The 17,010-nt window shown below is 44.7% G+C and overlaps 1 long non-coding RNA gene across 1 annotated transcript in view; it reads right to left on the bottom strand.

The window, feature by feature from the left end:
- LOC308192985 overlaps positions 1–17,010 on the bottom strand; it is a 221,328-nt gene that overhangs the window by 51,272 nt on the left and 153,046 nt on the right. Inside the window, exons 6-8 of the long non-coding RNA XR_013949271.1 lie at positions 9,898–10,041; positions 3,366–3,532; positions 296–523 (exon numbers count right to left, since the gene is read on the bottom strand). This is a non-coding gene — a long non-coding RNA (uncharacterized lncRNA). The remainder of the gene's footprint in view (positions 1–295; positions 524–3,365; positions 3,533–9,897; positions 10,042–17,010) is intronic.

The raw sequence follows: 17,010 nt of genomic DNA, 5'->3' as shown, positions 1-17,010 counted from the left end.
AAATATGCTCTACCACAACAGACAGTGCACCACAATGCACGAGGAAGCTTAGCAGATGCCGTCCGCCAGTTCTTCAGCAATCAGTTAAAGAACATCTGGAAAAATACCAAAGGGTATTTTTATAAAAATACCAAAGACGGGTATTTACAAAAATACCCACGACAGCCTCAAACAAACCTCAGGTCTAGCTGAAGCTACAGCCATTGCAGTGTCTGAAAGCAAGGCAAAGTATGATGAATAACTGATTTTATGTTCCTTTTGGTGTGGAACAGACAAAGACGCTCTGATGCAATACCTTGAGTGAATCCAGGGTAGCCCTGCATCTGCTGGTCAGTGATGGAAGGTCGATACCTCCCCTTTCTCTCCTGCACAGCTGAAGCCAAGCACAGTTCTCATGGAGCCAGCTCTGTGCCACCCGAGGACTTCTCTGAGAAGGAGGTACACTCAAAGTCGTGTCGGCAGCTGTCTTTATCCCTGACCCTCCGCAGCCTGAAGTTTGAGCAAGAGCTTGTTTGGCTTGCGGCTGGAAAGCAGAAGAACACGATCGTCACAAGTAGGAAAAGATCACAAACCCAGCAAGAAAGAATAACGCTGCAGTCCAGCCTTCAAAACAGATTTTTCAAGGGAGGGGAAGCAAAACAGCCATGAATCAGTAGGAGAAATACGACTTTAAAACCCTAACAAAGGGCAACAGATGGGAGCAGAGCAAAGTGCTCACAAATTTCAACTGGAATAACTGTCTCTTCATAAAACCTCTCCAAATATGAAAGATCTTCAGACATCTGCAATTAAATCCCCTATTAATCCCACCTATATTTTAAAGGCAGGTGAGCCAGGCTACTAATCGTGCTATTGACAGACCAAAAACTCAACCAGGAGGACAGAGATGGTGAAACAGAGACGAGAAGAGCCAAAACGCCAACTTAAAACCCAACGTGATGCGGCTGCTCTTCCACCTCCGCCTACCCATAATTAAGATCCTCCAGTAGTTTTAACTCTAAGTGCTGGAGGGGGTTAGGACTTGTGTGTTTCTGACTCACCCAGCTTTCTTACGTGCTCACAGGAATGAAGATAGGGAAAATATCACCATTTCTGTATTATGGAAACCTCGCAATTAATAATTGAGAATCTTTTTATCTCTCTCTCCCTTTTTCTTTCAGAACTAGAGTGCTCTCTTCAGCTTGTTAAGCTTAGTTCACTCCCACTGATAATTCACTAGAGATCATAATTTATGGACAATTGAAGCTGCAGAAACATCTCTTAGAAGGAATAGAGCAGATCCATAGCAACAATTCTTCAGGGGAATATTAATCCCCAGCTTTATGTAGTGCTAAGTGTACAATAGTAATCAGAACTTGAGTAGAAGCTGCTAATCATTGAGGGAAAAGGCTGTATAAAGAATTCATAATGGAATTAGCCTGCGGCAAACAAAGAAAGACAAAATTAAATCAGCCATCAAATTGCACCAAGGAATTTTAATTTACAGGTTAATGTAGGATTATGTAACTAATCACAGCTAACATTTTCAATGAACAACCAATAAAATTCTGCTCTTTTTTCATTCCTGCTAATGGTATTCCAATAACACACTTTTATCACCGTATAATGTGTTAAGAATGATTTTCAAAAATTCTAAAAATCTTCCAAAAAGCATTATGACTGAACAATCAATGCAAAATGCTGGCTTTAAGTTAATTAGCATAAATATACATCTAGATGATCTACTGTTAGGTTCAAGCCAATACAATAAAGTTCCTTTGAGTCTGCATAGGACAGATTTACATAACCAAATGTGCATAACCATAGCTTTAAAATATATGCATGACTTCCAAAGAGGGAGATGCAGCAATAGGAGAAGCCTCCAAATTAAATAAGTCAAACAACTTCTGAGTACTAAAGTGCATCAGCTAATTCTAAATAAAACCCTTATTATAGATTTTTATATCAATACAGCATATATATCCTATGACAAACGCACAAAGGATTGCTCTAACGGAGTTTGTGCTGTTTATAATATGAACATCATAAAAAAGAATATGGTTTCTGGGATAAAAAAGTTGATTTGCCTCCCCTTGAGACAAAAGAGAGACCCTATATTTGACCCAGTTATATTTTGATATTGGCCAATACACAGAGATTTATAAAAAAAAAAGGCTGAAGGAAAGGAAAACCTCTACGTTCTAAAATGTATTTAAAGACCAATAGCTAATATATGCAAATATATAGAAAAGACTCACATAACTCTTTGCACATTTTTAAAGGGAAACTCCAAAATTATACTGTATGCTTCAAAACACATCAGCTTAATCAAAAAGATCTTTTTTGCAACATATGGCAGCATGAAAATTTTTATAAATGGAGTAAAAAGCATTTTCATAAGCTTTACTTCACTTAAGAGGAATGCTGGGAAGAAAGGCAACAGCATTCTTCCTGCATATGTTTTTCTTGTTCTGAACAATGTGGGAAAACCTCATTTTACTTTAATCTAACAGTTCATTTTATAGAAGCAGCAACATTCTGCCCATTTATTAGCATAGAAGGTTTGGGGTTGTGGGTTGCTTTTTTTTTTTTTCCTTCCCTTCCCTTTATAAAGTCTAATTTTAAGATGCACACTTCCAAAAAACATTATGGTGTCAATTGCACTACCCTTCAGCAATCCTGTAATAACTTTATTCAACCATTTCTAATTATAATTATATTTTCAATTCCTTTTAGCTATAGAAACTCTTTATCAATCAGAGCACAAGACAGAAAATTACTTTATTACAGCTACAGCTCGTTAGTCTGAGTGCTCTTAATGAAGCAGCCTCATAATCAGATGAAAATCATGCTGAAGAAAACTTGCATCATTAGTCTGGGCCTTAATTACCAAGAAATATAGTCACTAACAATGATACTCCATTTCATGATACGGTGCATGCACCTTCTACAGTACTTGCAATTAATAATTCCGCAGACTGCTACAGAATCTTTCTATTTATTCATAACAATGGAGGGGAAAAAATTCTAAATTTAATTGAGCGGCTCCGAATGCACTCTCTCGCTCTCTCCTGCTCAGATTAAAATGTCAAAAGGCTAATATTCTATCTTACAATAATTCATCATTTTAATTACATATTTTATGTATGTGAAATGTCCTTTTTTTCCCTCCCTCGATCATTTAGGGCAACATTTTGGGGGGACGTGCGTAGGGGAAAAAATCTGTCCATTTATGTAGGTGGCCCATGCCACACAGAGCAGCAGCGAACAGAAGAAAAAAGCATTTATTTTCATTGTCAGTGAACGAGGTCCGTGTTGGATAAGCTTCAGACATAAGCGTGAGACATTCATTTAAATTAATGATGGCCTTCATCCAATACACTTACTGGTAAGGATGGAAAGATTCTCGAATGAGGAATATGTTGATTCCTGAAATCCTTTATGAATATGATCCATCACAGGGTTAGTAACTTCTATACACAAGGCTCTTCTAATCCACTGCATTTTCTGTATGCTTTTACATGGAGTATGCTCCTCTTAACTCTCCAGTAAGCTTCCTGCATGTGAAAGCATCAGGAAACGCAGTTAGTGAGAGCCCCCTTCGGCCAGCTAACGAACCCACTAAAAGATCAGATCGCAATCCTCAACACCAAACATCTGGAGTGTTTTTCACTCCAATTTGCTGCACAGAAAACAATTCCACAGACATCAGCGGGAACGTTCACAACTCACAGTGGTGCCCCCGAGATCTATACCTGCTCCAGCTTTCTCCCTGTCGTACCTCGTTGTCGCTGAACCAAGACAGGCTCCCAAGGGCGATAACAAACACAGCTTTCCAGCATATTAGCCAATGCAGCGAGGGGGTACTGCTGCTTCCTCGGCTGCAAAGCTGCACGATGCAAACTGTGGATTCCACTCAACATCGAAATGGTTTGACACCGAAATATTTGACATCGTGATTTTTGCAAACCGCCTAGTCCTTGGCTGCTCAGCTGCTGTCTGAGCAAGTCACATTACAGCAGAAAGATACTGCTCTGGAGGTAAGTTACTGAGCCTGTGATTAATCTCAAGGGCATAAGCTAAATAACTCCCTTGTACCGTTGAATTTTCCAGCGCTCACACACCGTGCTGTGCTTTCATACAAGCATTTCAAACAATAACTAGCCATTAGACAGGCTAGATGAACTTGCCGTGAGGATATTCCACATATACTGCTTTCCAACACGGTGCTCCACGAGGCATCCTCGCGGCTGCCTCTGTTAAATGATCTGCTGCATCTTCCTACGATCTTGGGCAAATCATTGTCACCTTTTAAAGCCCTTCACTTCCCCGCCTGAAACAGAAAGCAAGAAGCTCCCTCCTCCGTTTTTGCTGCTGCTGCTGCCTGCGTGTGGCACAGTTGAGGGCTACTCAGCAAAGGAAGGAAAAAAAGAAAATCAGCCTTGAGTACTATGAAATAAATCCGTAAATAGCTGGAAAAAATAATAGTAATGTTTAAAAGGAGAGGGAAAAAAAAAAAAAAAAAAGCCTTTCTGCCAGTCTCTCCTTTCCAGGCACTCTTATTTTCCTTCCCTCCTGCCACGCCTCAGTATTTCTTTTAGGAGAACTTCTTTTACGTAGTTACTTCAAGAATTTGCATCTGGCACCAGCAGCCGACAGAGACAGGAGACTGACAAGATGGACTGTTGTGGCAATTCCTATGTTCCTACTACATTCCTAAGCTGTGCTTTTTGGCACTGGATATGGCAAAAAGAGAGCGTATTTAGAAACGTGACAACTGGAAAAAAAATATTCTTAAACCTTACAGTGCCTTCTAAAGTTGCAGAATAAAATGAATTTATAGTATGACTGTAGCTGGCCAGAAACCATGGGCTTGCAGTAAACCAAATGGGGTAAAAACCTGGCTTTGAAAGGGATTCTGAGGTTTTGGCTCCGTCCAGCTAGTACGCTTATAAACTTATTGTATAACTTACTGGCAAGAGAGCAGCATCAGACTGACCTCCACTTGCATCACAGAAATTACACACTCATTGTCTTCGAGGGGAAAATGTTCTTATGGTACCGTATTAATATCCTTTGTGGGTTGGGTCATGAATCAGCATTGGCAGCCGCCTTGAAGCCGTCTGCCTGCCAGCCTTCCCAGCTGGAAAACTGGTACGGCAGGAGGGACGTATACATAAGGGAAGTGACGGTTTCCCAGTTCCGAATTGATTTGTACACGAACCCGCTCAGCTTTAAAGCACCCCAGCGTGCCAAGAAGGGGCTCTAAGGAATATACGCAGCCTGCGGGCTATCGCCCTGGGGGCTGAGAGGACCGCCCGCAGGCTCCCCTTGCCCAGGCCCCCCGGGCCCCCCGGCCGCAGCCCCCCGGCCGCCTCAGGCCCGTTGCCGCCATCCCGGCCGTGCCTGGGGGCCCGGCGCCCTCTGGTGGCCGCCGGCAGCGGGAGCCGCGGGTTCGAGCCCCGGCCCCGGCGGGTGGGGTGGAGCCCGCCGGCCTCCCGAGCCCCTGAGGGCCCAGCCCGGCCCTACGCGGGGGGCAGCGGTAAACACGCGAACGCTAAGCTGGTTACACACCTAACCCCCACACAAAAGGGGCGGAGGGATGGGGCAAGCCATCCTTCATGCCTCCTGATAAGCGAGCAGGCAGCAAGACGGCCACTGATGGGCGCAGGAGGTTGTTCCTGCCCCGCCTCGCTGGTGTCCAGCCCAGCCAAGAAACAGTCCCAGTGGCCACAGCCACCAGGGATTAGGTTCATGGCATCCGTAGCCACCATCCATCGCCCACCAGACCTTCAGGCCTTCACCCCGGTGGGCAAGCTTTTGCTGGCACAGTGAGAAAGCGTGTAAGATTTTACCTGTAAACGCGCTTCCGCAGACCAGTCTTAGCCTCACGATCCATGTCCCTGAGCTACGGTTTAGCAGTTAGATCAGTCTAGATCAGCAGTTCTTTGCATTTCATCTTCTTAGCTCTTGCTCCGGGTGAGTTGTATTTGCTTACGCCTCCTCTTCTTCCCCCCAGCAGGATTTGGCCCAGCCTTACAAACTAAGCCTTCAAGCAGCTAAATGGGATTAGCCTGGCAAAGCCCTGGGTTTGGTGGAAGTGGAATAGCTGTGGTTTCCCAAATGCATATAAATCCAAGCCGTAGGTATGAGCCGCTCATCCGAGCTGCCACCCGCCTGTTACAAACGAGCTGCCCACATCCCTTGGCTCGGCGGCTCTCCCCGCGAGCGGCCGGCAGGCAGAGCGGCTCCAGCAGCAAGGGAGGAAGCTCCAGACATGGAGCCAGCAGGCTGCTGCAGCAACACAAAAGACAATTTTTCCCTCAAGTAAAGACACGCCAAGTCTCCTGGTTCCCTGTGCCTCTCGCTGAAATTGCCTGCTATAAAATCCAGGTGGAATGTAAAATGCAGTTGGAAGAAGAAGAAAAAAAAAAAGACAAAACCCAGGCAAACGGGCTTTGCTGACTTCTTGAGTAACTGGGTCTGTATTGGGCTAGGCTGCACACGGGGTCCTTGTTAAGCAGAGATCACAGCTGAGGGACACAGCCCACCCAGACAGGAAGGAAAGGACAGCTGATCTAGGAGCCCACACAGCAGTGCCGTCGTGCTAGGCAGAGGGGCCAGACACGTGAGCACAGGGCTACCAGGCTGCAATGCTTTGCAGTAGAGCTCAGCCACTGTAGAGCTGTCCTTCTGCCGTGATCCATTGCATCCTTCACAAAAGCATAAGAACTGCCCCGACGATGGGAGATGACCACACTTCCTGCCTGAAGAAGGTTCCCATCCCCATGCTGGTTTGTCACCTTAACCCCAAGGCATCCTTGCCTGCTCTAATGCCACAAGAGCTCCTGCAACACCAGGGCAGGGGAGGGACAGATTTTCAGATCCTGGAGGGATCAGCTCATGGCAGAAATTACTTACCAACAAAGGGCATGGCTGAAAAGCAGCTCTCTTCTGCCACCTCCCAGCTGCTGCTGTGGTCACTTCAGGCATTTACATCAGCATTAACGGGGTCACCTCAACTGCTCTTTAACGTAGCTGTTACGAGATGCTCAAGTTTCTCCTGCTCTGCAGCCTACAAGAGGAATTGCAGCAAGGTATTCCCACCGTCAGTCACCTGCACAAGGTCCAGGGTTTCTTTTCCTCCTACACCACCATTTCCCCACCTCCTGTTCTCCCACACCTGGGCAAAACTAAGTATTTCCTCCACAACAGTAGAAGGGAACCATGGGGGTGATTTTATTTTTATTTATTTTTATTTTTTTTCAAACTGTGCCAGTGGGCACAGGGTGAGGCAAGTCTGTGCAAGCGTGCAGCAATACTGCTCCAAGCTCCATCAGCCACAGTGGCTCAGTGCCTGGGGACTGCTGAAATACTTGGGCTTCCACTTGACTACTTAAAATGCCCTTGGAATTACTGAGTCAGGAGGAAAGGTGCAGTGCAGGAGGCCGCAAAACACTGGACAGACAAGCCCTAAAAAAAACAGACAAAATTCACAGCCCTTTCTGTTCCCACTCCAGTGTTCCTGATCCACCGAGACCCAGGATGAAGTTAGCAGATACTGCGAGTTTATCAGCTCTTCCTCACAAGCATCTGCTGAACCACCCCTCAACCTGTATCTTCAAAAGACTTTCAAGAGAAAGCTCTTGCCCTGTGAAAACGGTTGGGAGCAGGGCTTTTTGTTGTTGCTGTTCCGTGTTTTCCCCCCCCACCTTTTTGTACAATGACGTGGTTTATATTATTTGCTCAATGGGATCACTGCCTTTCCACTGAAGAGTCTGTTTTAAATATCAACACAGGTTGGCATTTTAAGAGTTATTTAAAATGTCACCAGTCACAGAATGTTTAATTATTGCAAACATCTTTCAAAAAATTCCACCGTGGATTTCCTTCACCAAGTGATTTATTTCGGATATAATTTCTGTTTAATTAATAGGGGATTTAGCTCTGACCTGGAGGGTGTGAGAACCAGCAGAGGAGCTGTAGTTGAGTTAGGTTAACATTAAACCTGCCCGTGCCTGTTGGAGGCTGAGAAAAAAAAAACTGGGCTGGCACTTCGTCAGCTGCCGCTACCCGGCATATTCTCATGTTGATTGCAATGGAAAATTTGTAAAGGCAAACACAACTAAGGGAAAAAAAATAATCACAGGAACGCGAACACGGTGCTTTGTTATTTAAACTATCTATATAATTTGCTATAGAGTATAATTATGCCTAATTTCAGCCAAGATGATATCTGGGCCACTCTTTGTTAGTTGTGTATTCTCAGAGAGCAGTTTTTCAATCATCTGGCCTATATTTCCTTACACCTTGAGAACAACTGGAATCAAACTCTAAAAGGTTATTTAGAAAAAAAGAAAAAGCCTACTTTTAACAAAAAAATTACAAATGTGGAAAATGCCTAATCTATGCTTTTTCAACACCAGGTTACATCAGAACCAAGTTTTAATATCCTGTAAAAATCTCCTAGTATGACGCACATACAGCTGTCTAATATTGCTGCTTAAAATGCCTCCGCATTAAATAAGATTCTATGCTGTAAAATTTTGCAAGGTGATAAAACAAAAAAAGATATAATAAATATAAACCATCTGCATTTTTTTAACAAGCCATTTGGAAACGGATTTCATTTATATTTAGAATTGTTTTGAAGTGTTCGCTTTTTTTTTTTGAAAATGTCCCAGTTACAGTATATTAGGTTTTCAGTAGAAAGATTAAAAGAGCTGACGCACAAATAAACACGCATGCACACCCAGAGCAATTTCCAGAACTATGAGAGCATTTGATTCTTCAAGGATACTACAGCTGGCTTTTAGTTACATAAAAAGGGTTAGTGTGTGCAATCGGCAGCTCTGGAAAATGGATTCACGCACACAAAAATGCATTAAAACAACATTAAGATTTTGGCAACAACCAACACAAGCCAGGAAACTGAGCTTTAGGCTGAACTCGCATCCTTAACTCCTTCCATGGTGCTTGCTGAAAGCATTGGTCGCACTCTGCAGGAGCACAAAGCCCACCCTGTTGCTTCCAAGTCCTAGAGCAGAGATGCCAGGTGGATCCCAAGGGGACCCAGAGCACAACCAGGGAAGCTGAAGAGGGACTCGTGCTTTTTGCTATGACCCAGCTACCGTAGCTCTGTCTCCTTTAACAAAATCATATCACCTTGTGGCAGCCTAGCATCTCCACCTAAAAAGGTTTTCACTTAATTCAGCTGCCCTGTATTACTTCTACCGCTCTGCACTTCCACCACTGCAGGAGTAGGGCTCCAAGTGCTTTTTTGCTTCCTCTCTACAACCCCCTTCCCAAAGTTAGAAATGTTCCACACACACACACCCCAGTACACGTATGGTATGAAAAAAGGGCATTTTGTGCAAACCAAGCAGGCGGCAAGTAAAGGAGATGGGGGCTGAGACCCCTTTCCTTCATTTGTTGTTCCTTTTCCCAGTACCCAGTAAAGCAACAACTGCCATAAACTATTACTGTAATACTACAAAGGAGAAAGTTGCTTTTAAAAAGAAATGAAGCACCATATGAGAACAACATGCATTTTCATGCCCACTAATAAACATCTTGAGGGGTCATTTGTTTAATTTTAAATCATTCATTCCATTAATAAGCAAATGCACTATTGACCAAATACCGAATGTAATTCTTCTCCCTGAAAACAGCCACTGAGAAAGTTAAGTTCATCCTCATTAACCAAAAAGGAGCTTTTATTGGCCTTTGACTTTCTATTTCATCATTTAATTACCTGATGTTAACATCTGATCAATGAGATCAAAGTTTGAACAAGCCAGGGATTTTTCAAAGGCATACCTTCGGACAGAAAACTGTCCATTTACAAGCTCAACACTGCTTTTTTTTTTTTTCTGGTGCCTAATCACGTTTCTGTACCGATCAATGTAAAGCTAACACAGATCTCTGTCCTCCCTGTGGTAGGATATGCGATCCAAATTCTCCATGCCCTGGTGTGCTTCTTCCCAGCCTATTCGCCTCCTCACAGCTCTCTGCCCGCCACTTGGGATCTCAGATCTTCCAATGGCAAAACTTTCCAGTTCTCTGTGAGAGACACAATGCAGGCATACAAATACAGTGAGTGTTAACAAAGTGCTTAACTGCACTGGCTTACTGAATCAGGCCCAAGACACCAACTGCTTAAACATACCTTATCAGTAAAATATATATTCATACCAATACCAGACGTACACCTTCGTGAGAATTGAGGGAATCCCTCTACAAAGGTTATTTCAGCCCCTTGGTTACTACTGATTCCAGCAAAATCTGCAAAGGACTTGAGAGCTGTGAAAAATCAGGGGGAAAGAGCACAGAAGAGCTCATCCAGCCGAGTCTTGCCATCAGTGGCGAGTCACCAGTCTCCTTTGGTACCCATCCTACCAGCCCTAAGCACTCACACCAACTCCTGGCACAGGATACATGGCAGAGGAGAGACAGATATAACTGGAGAAACGTGGGCCAAGAGCCAGGCAGGCAAAACTTTTCACAGAGCTGCGAAGTATTGCGCCTTTCCCTTTGGAATGCTGACTACAGTGAATGCCAAAATTTCAGAGAGAATGCCCTACAGGGACGTAAAAAAATAACTGATTATTGAGACCATAACATGATGGGACAGGAAGCTTCAGGATATAGGAACGGTTTCTTCATGCCACAAGCTCCTGCACATGGGAAGTACTTGAGCTTCTCACTCATTTTTCCTCTTTGCATTAAGGAAACCCTCCACTGCTCAACTGCTGCCTGAAAACAAAGTCTGAGGAGTTTCAGGACTTAGAGGGAAATAAATATATATTTTTAATTAGGCATATTTTTAGACTTGTAGTTAAGCTTACTGAGCAGAGAGGAAGAATTCCTTGCTATCTTTTAAATGGTGAGATCCAGCAAAAATAAACTCATCCCCAATGTCTCGAGTAGAGCAGTCATCTCTAAGCAACTCCTTTTCTTCCCCTTCCTGTGCAACGTTCCCTATTCTACTTGCTTTTTTTCTGAGGACACTGGGACTGGGATTTTCCTCCTGTAAAAAGAAAATACTAGAAAGAGAAACAGGGCAACTTCATGTCTCATTTGTACCACCTTCCACTTGCAGTCTTCACTCACTCAGTTAAGGAAGCTAGGACAATATAGAGAGCTTGTACGTCAGAAGTAGAGGAAGGATTTAGAGGGGAAAAAAAAAAATACCACCTTTTGCTTTCTTCCCGATTTCTTAGTTCCTCATAAGAACATATGCCAAAATTTAGCTGCCCAGGAAGTCAGAGCTCTCCAAAGGGAATAGATAATGAGCCAGCAAGATAGCAAGTTCTCTCAACAAGGAAGAAGTTAGACTTACAAAGAACAATTTTTCATGTGTTCCCTTGCCTCCCATTTTCAGCAGCAAATTTCCCCAGAAGCACTAGTGTTACAGTACCCACAGTGTCTGAGCAAACATTTTTGATGAGCAACTCCACAGAAAACAAGAAAAGTTAAAGGGACCAAAGTCCGAGAGAAATGTAAAAACCACTTTTGGGAAGAACATTTTCCCCTGCAGGTTTGCCAGTTCCTCCCAGCAATGCCAGAAGTAGAAGTTGCCTATGTCAGGAAACCCCTGTGTCTGTTTTTAGATCTACAAGCACACGCAGAGACCACATTCCAAAGAACAACTTTTAAAAAAACAGTCATTGGGTCAAAAAGCAAGCTTGGAGGTGTGCAATACCCCATGGGAACCAGTGGATGGGACAATGCATCACAGAATTGTAGGGGTTGGAAGGGGCCTCAAAAGATCATCGGGTCCAACCCCCTGCCAAAACAGGTTCCCTAGAGCAGGCTGCCCAGGTAGGTGGGCGTCCAGACGGGCCTTGAACATCTCCAGAGAAGGAGACCCCACAACCTCCCTGGGCAGCCTGTCCCAGTGCTCCGACACCCTCACCGTGAAGAGGTTCTTTCACATGTTGGTGCGGAACTTCCTGTGCTCCATCTTGTGGCCATTGCCCCTTGTCTTGTCCCCACAAACCACTGCAAAGAGGTTGGCCAAATCCCTCTGTCTCCCACACCTCAGGTATTTATACACATTGATAAGATCCCCTCTCAGTCTTCTCTTCTCCAGGCTGAGCAGACCCAGGTCTCTCAGCCTTTCTTCACAGGGAAGATGCTCCAGGCCCTGTATCATCTTTGTGGCCCTCCCCTGGACTCTCTCCAGGAGATCCCTGTCTTTTTTGTACCGGGGAGCCCAGAACTGGACACAGTACTCCACGGGAGGCCTGACCAGGGCAGAGTAGAGGGGGAGGATCACCTCCCTTGACCTGCTGGCCACGCTGCTTTTAACGCACCCCTGGATCCCATTGGCCTTCTTGGCCACCAGGGCACACTGCTGGATCATGGCAAACCTGCCGGCCACCAGGACCCCCAGGTCCTTCTCCGCACAGCTCCTCTCCAGAAGGTCATCCCCCAGCCTGGACTGATACACACGGTTAAACAATGTAGAATGTAGTCTGAAGACAGGACCAAGAAAAGGCACAATTCTTCTCTCAAAGTGATATTGTCACTTAAGCAGGATTTTTTCTTCTTTTCTCCCCCCCCACCCCCTTTTTTTATTTAAAGCATCAGTCACAGGATTGGACCAACCTCAGGGTTCATCACAGAACCATTTAGCACAAGACAGCAAATCCACAGGGCAGAAAAACAAAGACAAAAGTAATTTTCATGTTGCCTAGAGTTTCTCCATAATCCCAAATCTCCTCTTTGTTTACAAGCACATGCATTCACACATGCATGTTCTCGCTCCGGCTGCTCCAGCAATGCACTTTCATAATCCCTCTCCTAAGGATGCTTCAGATGCCATCCTGGTAAGCCTTGGCTCACACACTGAATATGGACTGAGTGAAGATCTGGGCCTCTTCCAGAGCGCATGGAGGGGCTCCAGTTGGGCTTGCATCAGATGGCACATCAGTGAATTCACATCATCCATCAGTGATCTTCCTGAGCAAACTTGGCTGCTTTGCTCCTACAGGCTGACGTGCTTACATGACCAGCTCTAAACATATTTATGTTGAGGCACAGGAAAGAGACCAAACCTGCTTCCATCAGTAGCAACATCTCAAGAATATGGGAAGTGATTTTTAGTTTCTTATCTCTTGCCTTCCAAAATTCTCAATTCCATAAAAATGTACTGTGTCAGTTAAGCATGGCCTGTAATGCCCATGCAAGACTGAAATGCAGTCTTTTGTAGCCCTTCTCCCGTGCAGCATCACTGCAGTAGGGATGGTTATATTCCACTGGTAATTACTTAGTGGCCCAAATCCTTGCAGATTCACGCAGCACACTACCCAGAGGCAAGCTAGGGTTCACTGCAAGGCAGATTGTGGAAAGGCCACTTATTAACTGCCTACATCCTTACTTTATAGGGGATTGCTTTACAGAATATCCTAATATCTGTTGATGGGCCAATGCATAGGCTGGAGTAAAAAACACTTCAGGACTTTCTGCCTCTGCAGCCAGGAGCAGCAGATGAATGCAGGCTGCTCTTCCACCTTTTCCTTCCCCTAGGCCAGCTTCAATAATGTTATTCTTCTGACTTCTCCTTTACATCTTCTGTTGGTGTTTTTCTCCTTCATGCTAGAGTAGAGGCAGTGAATGTTGGTGTGATTCTAGTGAGACAGCTTTTCAGATAATTTCTCATGACCTCAATATCTAAACTGTTCCCTTCAGCACAGGATAGATCAGAATGACCGTAGATCAACAGGCATTTTGGTAGTCCTTGGAAAAGTCTGAGGGGTAGAAGTATTTTAGAGGTGCCCCAATTTCTCTCTCACCCTCCCCATAAAAGTTACTTGCAATCATTATCTTTGCTCTAAGAGCGCGCACATCTAATGGGTAGCCAAAAGCACAGCAGAAAAAAACAAAGGTAAATTTCAGTAAAAGCATTATTACAACATCTACTCAAGCATTGTAAATAGAAGTGCCATATTATTATTGAGAAAAGGTGTAGTGCCCATGCAAACTACATATTTGATTAGGATCTGAACTCTTTGCTGAACCATGAATCTGAAATAATTTAGGTGATACATATAAATTTAATTTCTTTGTTCAACATTCCACATCTGAAATGATGCACTGCAAATGTGCAGCTCTCACTGAAGTCTGCAAAATGAGTCTTCTTATAACTCGCCTATACTGTGTGGAAATAATCTGAAATAATCTTAAAGGAAAAGGAATAAACCTATTTTAAAAACAGCTGAGTCCTTTAGATCGTATACCATAACCAATTTATGGAGATAAATGGAATTCAATATTAAAGAAATACTGTTTTTTCCCCTCCTGTGGAAAATTTAAATGCAGAAGGAAAAGGAAAGAAAAAGAAAGGAAAGAAAGAGAAAGAAAGAAGTGGCACGGAAACAACATATGAGCGGCACTTAGCTATGGTTTCTGTTACAGTGCTCGCTAGAAGCGATGCACCTTGTTTTCCCCAGCCCAAGCTAGAGAAGGCAAGCTGATTGTGGAAATGACTCATTCAGTCCCTATAATGGAGATATACCAGCTATTGGACATCTTTATTTCTCATTCATTAAATGAATCCAGTGTCTACTGCTATGATAGCCATCAACAAAGACAGACGAGGAAATAAAAAAGGGGGGAAAAGAGCAAGAGGGGGAATACAGATGAATATTATAGACTACTGTATGGGCCCTATTACTAAAAATGAATACAAAATACTTTTAAAAAAATACATTAAGCAGGTATTGGCTTACGTTGAGGTCAATATTGTGATTCATTTAACTCAAGGGACAATAAATCTTGATATTGACTGAAAACATAAGTCAATATGCGTACTGTTGTGTGCATTCCATTATAAAAACAAGGGGGGGGTAAGTTTAATGGACACTTTTTGAAGAAAAATGGTTTTGCCAAAATATTTTTCTCCCTTTTAAGTTCACCAGCTAAAGAAACATTGCAGCCACACACCACCATAGCTAAACGCTTGGTCCTCACCTGCAAGGTGGCCTGGGGCTGGTGACCATCTCATCCCAGATGCATTGCAAAGCTCCAACACAGCCTGAGGGGACCAGAAAAGGTGACCGGCTGCAGAAGACCTTTAGATGTCTGCTCTCTGCTCTGTAAGGCTCCCAGGGCAACTCAGCTCCTGTCTGGACTCTACAAATGCAGCCTGGCACTGGCAGGAGACCAAATGAGGAACCAGGCAGGAAAACCAAGGAGGTGTCTCAGCCCTCCTAGCTCGGGAAGGTCACCCGAACTTGGGAAGGTCACCCAAACAAAGCAGCCTTTTTGCCAAAGCGTTTTGGTGTCGACGTTTTGCTGGAAACTCCCAGCCTCTCCCAGCCTGGTGAGGCTGCGCTCGCTTGCCTGCACTCTTTAAGCACAGTTATCATCCTCACTTGGTGCAAGGTCTTCCAAAGCATCTCTGAAAGACAGGGAAGTCTGCCCATTTCTCCAGCTGGCCCCATTAGCACCCCACCTCCTGAAACACTGCGTTCACATACAGGCCAGCCTACTCCACAGGCACTGAGCCTGCACAGCAGGGGCTTCCTAGGAAAGGAAAAAAAAGAAAAAGAGCTACATCACTTTAAAAAGCCCTTCTCTTGTAAAAGCACCCTGTTTAGCTGCAAGAAGTTGTACTATTCTCACTGAAGTGTTTCACCTGTCAAATTAAGTTTTCTGGGAGCTGGAGGAACAGTGTGTGGCATCACAGGCAATTACTGACCTCTGAAGTCAATCAAGGTGAACAGCAAAACTTATTTACTCTGCATGTGACTGGCTCGAGCCAGCCAATTACCAGGGGAGATCCATTTTTGACCTTAGGCCCCCCAGAGGTGCTGCACCTTCGGCATCACCGCTGAACTCTGCTGGAAGAAGGATGCACAGCACACATCCGTAAGAGGATAAAAAAGGCTCCCATCCACCTGTGGAATTGTGAAAGAAACATCACAGGACCCATAAACAAGCATGCAGGAGTTCACTTCTTATGCAGGCCAAGAAACACACTCTCCTCTATATGTGTACACATATGCATATATACACACACCTGACTTTGGCACATACACAGCAGGGAGGAGGGAATATGAGAAGAGATACCTGTAGACACTCTTCTCCTTGTTAAAGCAGCGTGGCTGGCGCTCTGTGTAATGTATCACTTTTTAATTTATTCTTTTCTAGTGACAAGAAGTGGGAAGTCTTGCTTCTTATGAACTCCCTGGTGGCAAGTAGTCTTCTGGCAAAGCATCGCTCCCAGCAGAGCGGGTTCCAGAGGTCCTGGCTGCGCTGTGCCAACACTCACAAAGTCACGCTAGAGAAAAGATGACCTCTCTAAAGAGAAGCTTGGCCTCCCAGACACCAGACAAATGCCTATTCTTGGATGAGAAATGATTCATCCAGTCAGGTTTACACCGAGGCCTGGTATCACAAGCCACCTAGCCTCATCGTTCCACGTAAACATCAAGGGAAGAGTTGCAGACGGTAAAACCTCAGGAGCCCTTATACTTCTCCCAAGTAAGAACAAAACTCTTTATTTTTAAAAGGTACTAATTCCTCAGGCCCCTCCTCAGTATTCTCACCCCTCCCATCCCGCAGCCCAGGACCCCCCACTGCAAGCCCAAAGGCAAGGCCCCAGCACCTTCCAAGTGGCTCACGAGGTGCAAGGGTAGGTTCCTTGCAGCACAGCAGCTGAATTGCTCTTCCTGCTGCCCAGCTGTAAATCCACTTCCACACCCTCATCCATGGCTGCATTGCCCTGTTTCCATGCAGCAAGGTTGCAGCAAGCCCAGGCACTCACAAGAAGCCAAAGGTGGGCCCAGGATGGGCAGGCGGAGCCCCAGCTCTCAACTACTTATTTATAGGGACATACACACCTTCATTCACACTCATGTCCAGTCCAGGGACCCCGTTCCCCCCCTTCAGTCTCCGATACCTCCATCTCACACGCACAACATGGCTCCATCCTCCCTGCAAGCCCAGGCACAGAGCAGAGCACTCACCCCACAAATTGGGGGAGATTTGCGTCTGTACGTGTACTGCACAGCTTAGGCCCAG

This window comes from Anser brachyrhynchus (genome assembly GCF_964034855.1).
Source record: "Anser brachyrhynchus genome assembly, chromosome: 3".
Lineage (NCBI taxonomy): Eukaryota > Metazoa > Chordata > Aves > Anseriformes > Anatidae > Anser > Anser brachyrhynchus.
The sequence above is the reverse complement of the archived record's forward strand: the minus strand, read 5'-3'. Positions and strand labels throughout refer to the sequence as shown.